This window comes from Capra hircus, chromosome 8 (genome assembly GCF_001704415.2).
Source record: "Capra hircus breed San Clemente chromosome 8, ASM170441v1, whole genome shotgun sequence".
NCBI lineage: Eukaryota > Metazoa > Chordata > Mammalia > Artiodactyla > Bovidae > Capra > Capra hircus.
This window is the reverse complement of record NC_030815.1, coordinates 30,854,023-30,869,719: the sequence shown is the minus strand read 5'-3', so window position 1 is coordinate 30,869,719 and position 15,697 is coordinate 30,854,023. Positions and strand designations below refer to the sequence as shown.

At 37.3% G+C, this 15,697-nt stretch overlaps 1 pseudogene; it reads right to left on the bottom strand.

Annotated features, from left to right (window-relative positions):
• LOC102168538 lies at nucleotides 5,474–5,939 on the bottom strand (annotated as a pseudogene).

The window sequence follows — 15,697 nt, the reverse complement described above, 5'->3', positions numbered from 1 at the left end:
TATGTACTCTGCATACAAGTTAAATAAGCAGGGTGACAATATACAGCCTTGACATATTCCTTTCCCAATTTCCAAAGAGTCTGTTTTTCCATGTCTGGTGCTGCTTGACCTGCATACAGATTTCTTAGGAGGCAGGTAAGGTGGTCTGGTATTTCCATCTCTTGTAGAATTTTCCTCAGTTTGTTGTGATCCATACTAAAGTCAAAGGCATTAGTGTAGTCAATGAAGCAGAAGTAGATTTTTCTGGAGTTCTCTAGCTTTTTCTATGATCCTACAGATATTGGGAGTTTGATTCATAGTTCCTTTGCCTTTTCTAAATCCAGCTTGAACATCTGGAAGTTCTTGGTTCATTTACTGTTGAAGCCTAGCTTGGAGAATGTTGAGCATAACTTTGCTAGCATGTGAGATGAGTGCAATTGTGCAGTAGTTACATGATTCTTTGTCTTTGTCTTTCTTTGGGATTGGAATGAAACCGGACTTTTCCCAGTCCTGTGGCCCCTGCTGAGTTTTCCAAATTTGCTGGCATATTGAGTGAAGTACTTTAACAGCATCATCTTTTAGAATTTTAAATAGCTCATCTGGAATTGCATCATCTCCACTAGTTTTGTTCCTAGTGATGCTTCCTAAGGCCCGCTTGATTTCACATTCCAGAATGTCTGGCTCTAGGTGAGTGACCACACCATTGTGGTTATCTGAATCATTAAGATCTCTTTTATACAGTTCTGTGTATTCTTGTCACTTCTTCTTAATATCTTCTGCTTCTGTTAAGTTCATAATGTTTCTGTTTTTTATTGTGCTCATCTTTACATAAAATATTCCCTTGGTATCTCTTATTTTCTTGAAGAGCTCTCTGGTCTTTCCCATTTTATTGTTTTCCTCTATTTCTCTGCATTGATCACTGAGGAAGGCTTTCTTATCTCTCCTTGCTATTCTTTGGAACTCTGCGTTCAGATGGATGTATCTTTCCTTTTCTCCTTGCCTTTTGCTTCTCTTCTTTTCTCAGCTATTCACTTTAATTGAGATTAAATTTATTTGTCCTGGCTGGTAATATTAGAGATTTGAAGCATTTCCAAGATGTACTATTATAAACAACATTATACAAATATGAAAGTGAAAGTATAAGTTGCTCAAACATGTCTGCCTCTTTGTGATCCCATGTGATCACCATGCAATACTGAAATGGGTCCCTCCTCCAGGGGACCTTCCTGAGCTCAGTCAGTTCAGTTTAGTTGTTCAGTCGTTTCCAACTCTTTGCAACTCCATGGACTGCAGCATTCCAGGCTTCCCTGTCCATCACCAACTCCCAGAGTTTGCTCAAATTCATTTCCATCAAGTTGGTGATGCCATCCAATCATCTCATCCTTTCTCATCCCCTTCTCCTCCTGCCTTCAATCTTTCCCAGCATCAGGGTCTTTTCCAATGAGTCAGTTCTTCACAACATGTGGCCAAAGTATTGGAGCTTCAGCTTCAGCGTCAGTCTTTCCAATGACTATTCAGGACTGATTTCCTTTAGTCTAACCTTCCCAACCTACTTAGGCTTATTTCCTGTTTATGGAGAATATTTACCTAGAAACCAAATTGCTAGGTCATAGGGAATTTGTTTTTCACCTTTACTAGATAGCGATAAATTTCCTTTTATTTATTTGAAGTGTAGTTGATTTACAGTGTTGTACCAATCTTTGCTGTACAACAAAGTGATTCAGTTAAATTTAAATGGTTGAATTATTCATATCTTTCATGAAATACATGATAGCTTCCATTTTTCAACAAATTCATCAGTACTATGTATTGTCAACTTTGAATTCCATGTCAATCTGATGAATATGAAATGCATCATGCCTAAATGTGAATTTTTTGATTACTAGAGAAGATGAATATTTTGTATTTATAGGCTTTGGGTTTTCTTTTCTCTGTGTGATCATTTTCCTCTTTGGCTTTTTATTGTTTTGTTCTTCTTATTATAGACATCATGTGGTCTAGATACTAAATATGATTCATCTGTCACATTTTTAAGTTTATCATTATATCCTGGGTAGTTTTCAGTTTAGAAGTCATAAATGTTTTTGTATACCAATATTTTCTTTAAGGTTTTGGTTTTTTTTTGTATCTTGGTTAATAAACCATTCCTTGATCCAAATAACTAAGATAATTTTCCTCCTGTAGTTTTAAAAAATGTGTATGTATCTTTACATTTAGTTGTTTTTTTTTTTTTTTTCTCATTTGGAGCATTTTGTTTTGCTCTTTGTGGTAGAGAGTTACTCTTGTTTTTAAATCTGTATGGCAAGCTGATAGTCCCAGTACTGCGTATTGCTATATCTGTGTTTCCTGTACTGCTTTGTAATATTTTCATTATATATTAAGCCTCCTTGATAATTCTAAGCTTTCCACTGTTTCATTGACCCATTTGTTTACAGTACTGTATAGTACTGAGAGTACTATTTATTAAACAATATAGATTTGTATGTCTCAATGTAAATGTTCTACTTTGTCAAAGTATATTTGGCTAGCCTTAGGCTTTGCTTCCATAAAACTTTTAGTAAAAGTGTGTCAAGATAGATTATTTAATAATTTTTATTAGAACTTGGGTGTATTTGTCATCTTAATATGCCAAGTATTTCTGCCTATTATTTCTTGTCATTAATTCCAAGGTTTTTAATGTTTCTCTCTAACATTTTGTAATTTCCACATTAAGATCAGGCATATATTTTATTGCATTTATTTTTAACATATTATGTTTTGTTGTTATGATAAATGAGATGTTTTTTCTATTAAATTTTCTATTTGGTTAGTGATAGTGATTAGAAGCATCATTGATTTTGTCTGCTGATCTTATATTCAACAATGTTGAACAATTTACAAATTCTATTAATACCTATAGATTTTCTTGAATTTTCTAGGTAGACATTCATGTTGTCTACAAATAATGCATTTTATCTTTACTTTTCTATTATTTTCATTTTGGTTAGAAATTTCAGTATATTACTGAATAGCTGTAGGGTCATCTTTACCTTTTCCTGATTTATGTTAAATGTGATGCTTGCCATGGATTTTATTCTCTATTAGACTAAGGAAGTCTACTCTGAGTTTTCTGAGAATTTTTATTGTGAATGTGTGTAAAATATTATCCACTGATTGTTTTTGCATCAGTAGAGACAATTGAGGTTTTTTTCCCTTTACTCCATTAATACAAATCACATTTATTGATTTTATCATATAAAGGCATCTCTATATAGCTGAAATAAACCAGTGATAAAGAATCTGCCTACCAATGCAGGAGACTCTAAGGATGTGGGTTTGATCCCTGATCAGGAAAATTCCCTGGAGTAGGAAATGGCAACACACTCCAGTACTCTTGCATGGAAAATTTCATGGCAAGAGGAAGGGTCACAAAGAGTTGGACATGACTATGAATGCACCCATATATATTATATTATTCTGATAAACTGTTATTATTCTTAGTTTACTGTTGGGTTTTACTATTATATTAATGTGTTTATGTCTGTATTCATAAGTGGGATTAGTTTATTATTTATTACAACTGCCTGTTTTTAACATTAGTCTCATGAAATGAATTAGGTAGCTTTACCTCCCTCTTTCATTCTTTCACACTTTTCCTTCTTTCTTTTTTGGTTTATTAAAAATACTGAAACAGATTACCTTGCAACAGTACATGGTAAGGCAAGAGGATTTGACTACTAATTGTTTGGTAGTTGATTATTCAGGGTTTCCGAATTTCTTTCTAAGTCAACATTAATAAGTATTGTGAAGAGAACTTCTGTTTCCATTGTCTGACGTTTTCTTGACATAAAATTGTTCATTGTATGTGAACCATGTTTCTTTTAACTACTAAAATTTGTCATTTGTATTAAACTATTTTTCTTGGTTGATTTACTGAATTATTTTCTGAGTGCACTGACTTTTTCAAATATATTCTCTAATATTTGCTTATTTGGTTGACTCTTTATTAGTTTATCAGTTTTGCTCTGTTTGTGATTGTTTTGCTCTTTTATCTTCTATTGGTTTTCTTTCTAGTTTTTCAATTTTAATTTTTGCTATTTATTCTATATATTTTACAATTTCCACTTTAATTTGTCAGTTATTTGTGGATGTGATTCATAGTTTCAAAATATATGTTCAAACAAAAAAATAATTTATTGCTAATTTAATTGCAGTAATGGCTAGAATGCTTTCATTTAATATTTTTCTACCTAGCTTCCCCATTAATGTTGCCAACATTGTACTTTACTGTCTCCTTTAACAATATTTTACTTTTGTAATCAACCATTATTTTTTCCATGCATTTTCCTATTATTTCAGAGCATTAGTTTTATGATTTTAAAAATCTGCTTCAAAATTAAAAATGTAGAAAAGGGCCTATGGTGAATTTCTCCATCATTTTGTTCTATCTAACCAGTTCCCTTCTCCTCGGAAAGTTTCAAAATTATCAATTTCTTAAATATATGGAGGTAGTTAATCGGGGAAATATATTTCAATAAAACCCTAAATACATGTCATTAAGGGCAGAAAAAAGTGTATATGTGCAGTTAATAACCCCCAACTTGAGGGGATATAAAGATGAAATAAAGTATTGTGTATAAATATGAAAGTACTTAATATAACAGACACAATACATGTTCAAGCAATGAGAAAAATACATACAGATTGTATTTTTTTTTGGCTTATTGCCATTTTATTGAAGAAATATAAGTGAATTACTAGCAGAGCTATTAGTTGATCACTCATCCGTTGACAACTTGCATCATTTATTCAGTGATATATTAAACAGAGTATTGGAAGACAGATTAACTATTAGCTCCAAGCCTCCTAACAATTTAAATGGAAGTTACATGTTTTGAGACCCTATTTTGGAATACAAAGGGTGTTTGACTTCTTATATCCATTTGCTGTAGAACAAGAACAGTTCATTCCTTTATTGACATGCATAAAATACGTCATATTTTCTGTTCTTCTGATGCTACAAATTCAATATCAGTTCTCCAGCCACATCAGTTATGAGTGTAAAGTATATCATGTAACCTCAAATCTCTAACCATGGAAGGCTTAAACCAGAATGGATGCTACTAGAATAATGCTGCTTCCTTTGATGTGACAACTCAGAATTCATCTCCCTCCCTCTCAGATGATTCTTCAGTATGTTAGAGCAGTGAGGAATGGTTTTAGTCTCATAATCAAGTTAGAGTGAAGACATTGGCCACATAATACACATGCTCCATTTTAAAAAAAAATTCTGAATCTTGGGCAACTCTTCTCTTGTAACTACGTTACAGTTTCTAAAAGCCAATATTATCTAGAGCTGGAAGAACTTAAGTCTTCTCAGATGAACATGTGAATGAAAGGAGAAAGGTAAACAAAAAATAAAATTAAAAAAGATGAGGTCTGATAGGGGAGCAGCTGGATAAGAAAATCAAAAAAGGAACAGTAATTTAAAGTTTATTCCAGCTACAAGGCAGGTTATTCTGACTTTAAGGAAGCATCACATGGCATACTTCTGAGTCCATCCCCTAGATATTCTGTTGTACTTATCTCTGTCTGTTTTATAGATCCATGCAATCTCTGGCACTAGGGGGTCATCTGGGTTTGGATCACTTAGCAGTGAACAAATGGATAAAAGAACTTTAGAAATAGATAAAGCAGGAGACCACTGTGATCTTAGACTATTGAAACAGATGCTGCCATTACTGCTAATATTTGGATGATAAATTCTTGTTGTAAATGCAACCTGAGGTGGTTTGAATGGGTAGTCGGGTAGGAAAATGAATTGTCAAAAAGAATACACCTCCTTGATCTGGGCTGTCACTACGTCCCATAATTGTGGCTTGCCAATGAAACATATCATCCCCAACTGGACCTACAGAACATTGCGCTGGAGGGTGACGGGCCAAATCACTAAGTTCCTTATTAATCCGTTTCAGCGCCATAGTATGCTTTTTGCCTGGCTCCTCACTATCTTGGTTTGTGCTCGAAGGTCCAGCCAAAACTCTTTATTATTCTGGTGGCTTGGAAGGATTGTCTCAGTCTCACACTGGCTCTGCCAGACACAGGCGCTTGGTATTGAGGAGGCGATCTCAGGAGAACCTTGAGGTTGGTTAACAGGAATTGTCTGTATTAATTATTATTAGGGCAAATTTATGATTTTTATGGGAGGCAGAGAAGGCAATGGCACCCCACTCCAGCACTCTTGCCTGGAAAATCCCATGGTTGGAGGAGCCTGGTAGGTTGCAGTCCATGGGGTCGCTAGGAGTTGGACACGACTGAGTGAATTCACTTTCACTTTTCACTTTCATGCATTGGAGGAGGAAATGGCAACCCACTGCAGTGTTCTTGCCTGGAGAATCCCAGGGACGGGGGAGCCTGGTGGGCTGCCATCTATGGGGTCGCACAGAGTCGGACACGACTGAAGCGACCTAGCAGGATAGTCATTAGGAAAACAGGTTCATCATCAGATACTCCTGGTTTAAAGTATCTGCTTTGCCACTTTCTAATTGTGTTGTCCTGGACAAGTAAGTTTCACCTCTCGAATTCTCAGATTTACTATGAAATGCTTATCACAATTATTAAACAATATTTTACCTATTAGAATTTTCACAATTAAGTGAAATCATGGATACAGAGTATAGACACCTAAATTATGATATTGCTTGTAAGATAACAGGCTCTTCTTCTTCTCCATCTCCTCCTTCTCCCCACCATTACCATCATCATACTAGTGATAGTAATTAGTGATAATTATAATTTTAAAAATTATGCTCTTTATTTGAAGGACCAGAAATTGATCGAGTTTAAACTGGTAAAATAGGCTGACTTTAGGAAATTTCAAGACTGACAGTGTGGCTCTCCCAGCCTTAGGGCATTCAAACAGTTGTATTCAATTAGTTTATTGGGTGGAGGAGGCAATGGCACCCCACTCCAGTACTCTTGCCTGGAAACTCCCATAGACAGAGGAGCCTGGTGGGCTACAGTCCATGGTGTAGCCAAGAGTTGGACACCACTGAGAGACTTCCCTTTCATTTTTCACTTTCATGCATCAGAGAAGGAAATGGCAACCCACTCCAACGTTCTTGCCTGGAGAATCCCAGGGACAGTGGAGCCTGGTGGGCTGCTGTCTATGGGGTCACACAGAGTGGGACATGACTGACGCGACTTAGCAGCAGCAACAGCAGCAGCAGCAGCAGTTTACTGGGAGATTTTAAATTGTGTAATATAAAATATATTTGTGCCCATTTTACAGAACATGAAAACAGAACTATGTAAATGACAGACAGTCAATCTGTGGATTCCTAGGGGACCTTCGCGATCATGAGGGTTGCAGCCATGTTAACAAGTACTGCCTTATACAACTTTCTGTGTCTCCACAACACTAGTTCCAGGCAAGACTACAGCTTTAAGGTATGCATATGGTGGGTGGGAGAAGACTGGGGTAGATGGGGAAGATTGATCTAGGTAGGAGGTAGGCTGATTGCCAGATTCCCCAGGGTGATAGAGAAAGCTTTTTGTTATAATTTAATAGAAAGTCTTATGCCAAAAATGTTCCCATAAATAAATACATATGTTGGTTCTTGTTGGAAAATGCAAATCAGATGGTTTCGATGTTTTAATGCTTACTTGAAATACCTTAAATAACAATCACAAACATTTATGTGTGTACATATATACATTTCAATGTATACCACATTAGGCACATAGAAAGTGTTTTATAAAATGGCATAGTAAGACCCCACCAGTGTCCTGACATCAGGCTGAAATTCAAATCAAATAATGCAACCCTGGAAGCACTGTGGGAACTTTCATCACCATAGCAAGTATTCATCAGACTTTACCTTAGGCTGTATTTAAAAAATCATAGTCAGAAACAGACAGAAACAAACATCTGGTTTGTCTGGCTGCATCATTCCTATTCTAAAATGTTATAGTCTTATACTTAGAGGGCATCAAAACAATCTAGGACATATGAAATACACCAGTATTGGATCCAAACCCTGACTCTTCTGTATCTAGTAGAGCTGACTTGATCTTTCTTTTCTATTGTGAAGCAGAAATTATAAAAACTGTCTGAGAATTAGGGTATTGGCATAAATTATGGAAATCTGGTAGTTAAACTGAACTAAGATTGTCCATTCTTCATAAAACATCTGTAGAACACAATGGTGCTCTTTGGATATTAGTTGATTGGCATAGATGACAAATATATACAATTTGCTTTATTGAAACTTTCCTGACATAACCAAAATGTTTTCTGAGCTATGGTGGCCCATGTACTTCTGAATAATGCATTCATGGCAATGAAAGATCACTTTTTAAGGCTACTGGCTGATCAGCAAGTTGCAAATTTTACCAAATACAATGTAGATTGATGACAGATTTTATCTTTGAATTATAGGGTAAATCAACATTTAACTTTTTATGGAGAAGTGACTAAAATCAATAATAATGATGACTATAATGATTGTCATTATTGTTACATACATTGTAACTGGTACATAAGTCTTAGTACAAAAAAATATGTACTAATTACCCCACAATGACACCATTAAGTAACTTAGAAGTGGTCAGAGAGCTAAGAAATAGTCAAGTTGAAACTTAATAATGGGCACTATGTTCAGCCTTAAGAAAAGAACACCTTTTCCTATTGGGGAGTAATTTATCATCTATTCCCAAATCAAATGAAGCGCTCAATAAAATAACATATTATGACCCTCTGGTGCACATTTTTATTGCTTAGGATGAAGTGCCAATGACACCAAATAGTTTATGTAACTATCTCACAATCTGACTTTTCTCAAAAATGTTCAAGTGAAGCACAGGAATAACTTAGCAGAAACTCTCATAATCACAAATTGGAAAAAATAGCCCAAGTCCATATTCTAAAAATGGCAGAAGGTAGTGTCAGCTCTCTAAACATATTTCAGAGCCTCAGGAAAGAAATATGAAAGATTATTCATTTACAATATTTGAAGAGTGCATGGGTGATCAATCATGTCTGACTCTTTTGCCACCCCATGGACTGTAGCTCACCAGGCTCCTCTGTATATGGGATTTCCCAGGCAAGAATACTGGAGTGGGCTGCTATTTCCTCCTTCAGGGGACTTTCCTGACCCAGGGATTGGACCTGCATCTCCATTTGCTGACAAAGGTCCATGTAGTCAAAACTATGGTTTTTCCAGTAGTCATGTGTGGATGTGAGAGTTGGACCACAAAGAAGGCTAAGCACCAAAGAATTGATGCCTTCAAACTATGGTATTGGAAAAGACTCTTGAGAATTCCCTGGACAGCAAGGAGATCAAACCAGTTAATCCTAAAGGAAATCAGCCCTGAATATTCATTGGAAGTACTGATGCTGAAGCTCCAATCCTTTGGCCACCTGATGTGAAGAGCCAACTTATTAGAAAAGACCCTGATGCTAGAAAAGATTGAGGACAAGAGGAGAAAAGGATGACAGAGGATGAGATGGTTTGATGGATCATCAACTCAGTGGACGTGAGTTTGAATAAACTCCAGGAGATAGTGAAGAAGAGGGAAGCCTGGAGTGCTGCACTTCATGGGGTCTCAGAGTCGGACATGACTGAAGGACTGAACAACAACTTCTCCTTTAGCAAGTGAATTGTTCACCACTGTAGCAATATTTAAATATCTATTTAGATGTAATAGGTGCTGTATTAAGTGATAGAGATGAATAAGGTAAGCCTTTTGCCCTCAAAGAGCTTTTAGTCTAGTGAAATGAAGTAGGACTGAGTATGCTCACCCCTGTCTAGGAGTGTACAGGTGGGGAGGGGGTGCGCTCAGAGGTCTGTGTCGTCTTTAGCACCAAGGTCCATGAACACTGTCATGACTGGTAAAGCTGCAGTTAGTATTTACCAGGTTAAGAGTCCAGGAAGCAGCATGCTCAGGGCTCCCCTGGGCAGGGAAGAAACGCTGCAGAAGTTCTTGATTTCTATGAACACATGTGAATACACACAAGAAGGAAAAGTATGGCAGGACAGCAGACAATAGCTGCAGGTCTTCAAGGGCAAATCTGGGGCCAGAACTCAAACCACAGTGTAGAGGTTGGCAACTCCAATCTCTGAGTGGGAACCAAAAAAAAAAAAAAAAAAAAATCAGACATCAGGGCCTCTGGGGCAAAGACTCAGAAGTGAGGTGAGTGGTTGATGCTACGTTACGTGCATACCTGGTCACCTACTAGAGACACGTATTTTCATATATATATATTTAAATAAAATATGCGTATAGAACATATTTTATAAAAATACACACACGCTTAGTATATATGTTCCTGTATATATGATTACATTATTTTTATATATCATATATTGCTTCCTGACTGAGAAATCACCATGGGGACGACTCTAGTGTGTCTGTGATTAGAGTGAACTCAGCAACCTGAGGGCCAGAGGCATGCCAGATACACAGAAGACACAGCACAACAGTTTTTAACCCTGGCTGCATGTTAGAGTTCCCTGGGGAACTTTAAACAGATAATAATGTACAGATCTGACCCCAGGAGACCCAAGTTTAATCCCTGGGTCACGAAGATCCCCTGCAGAAGAAAATGCAACCCACCCCAGTAATCTTTCCACGGACAGAAAATACCATGGAGAGAGGAGCCTGGTGGGCTACAGTCCATAGGGTCACAAAGAGTTAGCAACTAAAGCACAACTAACCCCTAGAGATTCTGAATTTATTGTGTGGAGTGAGATGAGGCATTGGCAGTTTTTTTTTTTTTTCTCATTAATACACTTTAATTGTAGAGCAGTTTTTAGTTCACAGAAAAATTGAACAGAAAGTACAGAGATTCATTACATATAGGTGGCACTAGTGGTAAAGAACTTGCCTGCCCATCCAAGACACACACAGACTTGATCCCTGGACTGGGAAGATCCCCTGGAGGAGGACATGGCAACCCACTCCAGTATTCTTGCCTGGAGAATTTCCATGGACAAGAGGAGCCTGGGAGGCTATAGTCATAGGGTTGCACAGAGTTGGACCCGACTGAAGCGACTTGGCGTGCACACACACACCTCGTTCATATGCAGGCACAACCTTCCCTTCTATCAACATCCTGAACTACGGAGGTACCTTTGTTACAGTCAATGAGCCTCCACTAACACATCACCATCACCCAAAGTCCACAGGGTGCACTAGGTCTCACCCTTGTTGTTGTACATTCTATGGATTTGGGCAAATATGTAATGACATTGTAGTACCATACAGACTGGCTTGGCAGCTTTTATAAAGGCTCTTGGTCAACCACTGCACTACCAGTAAGGAGCCACAAAGACAGGTATGACATTCAGAAGCTGCCATATGACACTGTTAACAAAATTACAATAGGTCTGTCACCCTCTATTAGCTTTAATTTTTAGGCAAAAGCAAAAGAGTTTTTCTGAAACTCCACCAATTGATGGAGGGTGAAATGACTTGCTAGAAATTTATCACTCCTTGTGGGAAAGAATGGGGACACCCTGCAGAGGATGGAATGGTCCCAACAGCCACAAGGGCTGGAGGATGGGGGCGGGGATAGGACTTATAGACAACACACATGAGTCATCACTGAAGAAGAAGTTTGAAACACATGACAGATTTGGTTTTTAATCCTAACTTTGTCTGATGTGTCAACTGGAACAGAGGATCTGACTCCTCTGAGCATCAGTTTCTTCATCTGAGGAATGAAGATGGTAGTACCGAAATTGAAGGGTCATTATAAAATTCAAGTCATTCCCTCTAGTTTAGCATATTTCCAGAACTTTATGGATCAACTATACATGGATTCTATTGTAAATATTAGTAGTAGTGATTAAAGAAGAGTATGCAAGCAATTTCTTAGTGGTGCAATACAGACCGGAGAATATGAGAGTTCAAACTCAGGGAAAGTATGGGTGGTAGAACAGTCAGGAAAGGCCTGTTAGGATTTGAATACTTTATACAGCTTTACAGAGGAGTGAGGGAGAGAAGGATATGACTGGATGATGTGTTTGGGGGACACATGTGTCGTGCGAGACAAAGCTGCATGCAGCAGGCTTATGGGAAATGCAGGGCCACAGAATTCGCGGAGATCTCAACTTGGCCTTGAGGAGCTGATGCTTATCAGGTGGGCCAAACCTCTGTGGAAAGACCACATTGTTAAAAGGGGATATGGGTTTTATTCACGGGCCCGCAGAGATGATGGTAGTGAAGACTGTCCCATAAACCTCTCGTTCATGCAACGGCCTTCGTTTCCCTTCATCTTCTCAGTTTGTCAGAAACACTATCTCTCACGGGCAGCTTGGCTAAGAAGAGACATCTGGTTTTGCATAGGCATAAATGAAATGATTTGTGATGATCTGTTACCAACATAAAAGGGCATGTCTTCATCATACTCAAAAAGATAACACAAACTACTGCGTGCCAAATCCTCACTCTCTAAAAGAAGATATGATTTGCATGCATTTTCTGTTACCAAAAAGCTAATCAAGTGAGTTTTCTGATGAAAAGAAAGAATTTGCTGTGGATGGTGAATTTCGGCCCTGAGAATGAAAAGTATGGGCCTGTGATATTATTACTTCAAATATTTTTAAGAATTAGGTGTACTTCATTACCAGTAGGTGTCACTGCAGGCATTAAACACAGTCTTTGTTTCTAGAGAACTCTGTCCCATAAATGTTGGTGTAATTTAATTGGTAGAACATAGTTATGATAGGCATAAAGGATATGCATTCTGAAAAGCAATATATTTTATCATGGTCATGAACTTGTAAAAACATTGGCTTAAGGAAGCTAAAGTGTGTACTTTAAATGGGCTTACTTAATACAATATACAGCATAAGTAATAGAATCTTATGAGGTTTTAAATATATACAGTGGGTTTTCCTGGATAAGATAAGGCTTGCTTTTCAGAGTTATTCCATAGAGTCTGATTTATGGAGCTAATTTAATGAGAATTCATAGACCCAATTGCTGCCTTCTAAATCTTTGGGCAATTGACATTTTTTTTCCCCCTTAACAATGTTCTTGTAAGTTTTTCTAGACAAGGGAAGGAAATTAAGAATTTTAACTTGAATTATATTAGCTACCATCTTTTAGGTTTCTTAGACACTTTAAACATCTGATCTGATATCATCTAGTATCTGATATCAGGAAGTTAAACTCAGTAAGGTCTTTTAGAGAGGCACAATTTAGTGGCTTCCAAGCAACTTACATACAGAAATATTGGTCATAACCAAACAGTGATCTCTGTTTCATTTCCACTGTGGCTTTAGAGCTGATTCATTAGTAGAGTCATGCTGGCATTGTGAAGTTGAACTTTTGAACAGAATAGTCTCAATAGAAAAATCTTTGCAATCTGAAATTAATTTGCCTGCTGGAGGTGGTGGTGGTTCTTATTTATGCAAAATTTAAGGGCTAGGTGTGTAAATGTGCCCCTAGCGACTATTTCATTGGTTCCATTTTACAAATTGAAACTGATGATGGTGGTTATGGTACTTTTCAAGTGTGGCTTGAGGGCAATCTAATTTACGTAAGCTGTTCAAAGGTGAACTCAATCTTTTCAATCATAAATTAAAAATTTATTCCAGTTTTCAAATCAGAGACAGCAGCACAAAATACATATCTGCAGGCCATAAGGATTCTTCTGCCCTGGCCTACCTCTATTGATTTCATTAGGCTAGACCAGACATTGCCAGACACCTTATATTTTAACATGTCCCTATAAAATCGAAAGTATTTTAGGAACATCCCATTGCCTTCTTCTCTGTGTATACTAACAGGGACTTAGTGAGCCACTTGCCTTTTCTTGTCTAAGTAAACCATCTATGGTAATATTTTTGACCTGTTAGATTACTGGACTTTTGTAATGTGAACAGGGTTTTACTGAAAGATGTAATATTTTAGAATAAAAAATCCAGACCACTGGAAAATACTTAGCAATATCAACTATGTGTATCTTCTTAAGACATAACAATACATCCTTGCTAACTACAAGGTGAAGACACTGCTCTCTATAGAAGCCTACATTCTGAACCTATATCATAGATCATACAATGAGGACTGAGGACAGAGCAAAAAGTTTTGTCAATCAACTGTATGACTCACAAATCATAGCATTTGCAGGGTTTTTTTGTAGCATTCTTATGTGAAGTTTGTTGCATGGTAGTTTCAAAAAGCCAAACTTCCAGATATTCTAAAATTAACATCTAAGCTAAATTGGGCTTCAGAGATCAATATACTTCAGTCATATCATTGTGGTACCTAGTGCCCTTCTTTTTACTTAATTCATTCTTTGAGATGACTCTGGCTTTTTTTGAAAATCAGCATAGGAAATAAATTTTTGGAAACTCGATGTGCTAAAAGTAAGGACATTGTTGAAAATGCTGATTGTTATGTTTCGTGGGGTTCCAGCTTTCAATCTTAGTGTTAGTAGAGTTTTGCTTCTTTGAGCCATTTACAATTCTTTTTTATTTAATTTTATAACATAGTAGATTGCAGCCATGAAATTAAAAGATGCTTACTCCTTGGAAGAAAAGTTGTGTCCAACCTAGATAGCATATTCAAAAGCAGAGACATTACTTTGCTGACTAAGGTCCGTCTAGTCAAGGCTATGGTTTTTCCTGTGGTCATGTATGGATGTGAGAGTTGGACTGTGAAGAAGGCTGAGCGCCAAAGAATTGATGCTTTTGAACTGTGGTGTTGGAGAAGACTCTTGAGAGTCCCTTGGACTGCAAGGAGATGCAGCCAGTCCATTCTGAAGGAGATAAGCCCTGGGATTTCTTTGGAAGGAATGATGCTAAAGCTGAAACTCCAGTACTTTGGCCACCTCATGAGAAGAGTTGACTCACTGGAAAAGACTCTGATGCTGGGAGGGATTGGGGGCAGGAGGAGAAGGGGACGAGCGAGGATGAGATGGCTGGATGGCATCACGGACTCGATGGACGCGAGTCTAAGTGAACTCCGGGAGTTGGTGATGGACAGGGAGGCCTGGCGTGCTGAGATTCATGGGGTCGCAGAGTCGGACACGACTGAGCGACTGAACTGAACTGAACTGAGATGGTCTTCAGAATCCTCTCTTGCTCTTCCTTACCTTTGGCTTATAAGTAAGCATAGAGCCAAAATTATGGGCCTATATCAAGTATAATGACGTTTATGGTTTACATTTTTAGAATAACTTCATTCCTAAGCACTCTTTGTTTTCATTCTTTCTTTGATACTTTTCCTCTCATATTGCTATATATTATTTATCCTTTTAGGCTCTGGGAATTTGGGGACAAAGTGAGGAATAGTGAAAAAAAATACAATAAAAATAAATAGGATATGTTTCCAGAATAGACCTTAACCTAAAAGTCATACAGCTAATCACACCCTAACCTCTAGAGTTTACAATAAAAATATGAGGGGATACTCCCCATAGCTAAAAGAAAAAAATAAGCAACACTCAGAAAAACACTTACATTTTTATGCTCTATAACATTGTACCAAGAATGGAGGTTATAGGTCCATTAGACGGGGAGTTGGAATCCATGCAATAATTATTTTTTCCCAGTAATTTGAAAGACATACAGTAAGACTTCCTCAGTTTAAAGCAAGAGCATCTGTTAAACTGGAAAAGGAGCTTTTGAGATTAGTAATATATTGTTGGAGTTTAAGAAGTAGGCGTAGGTATTTCAAAATAGTTTAAAAGTGTGAGACTGAAGTTTACAGCATCTGCTGCTGC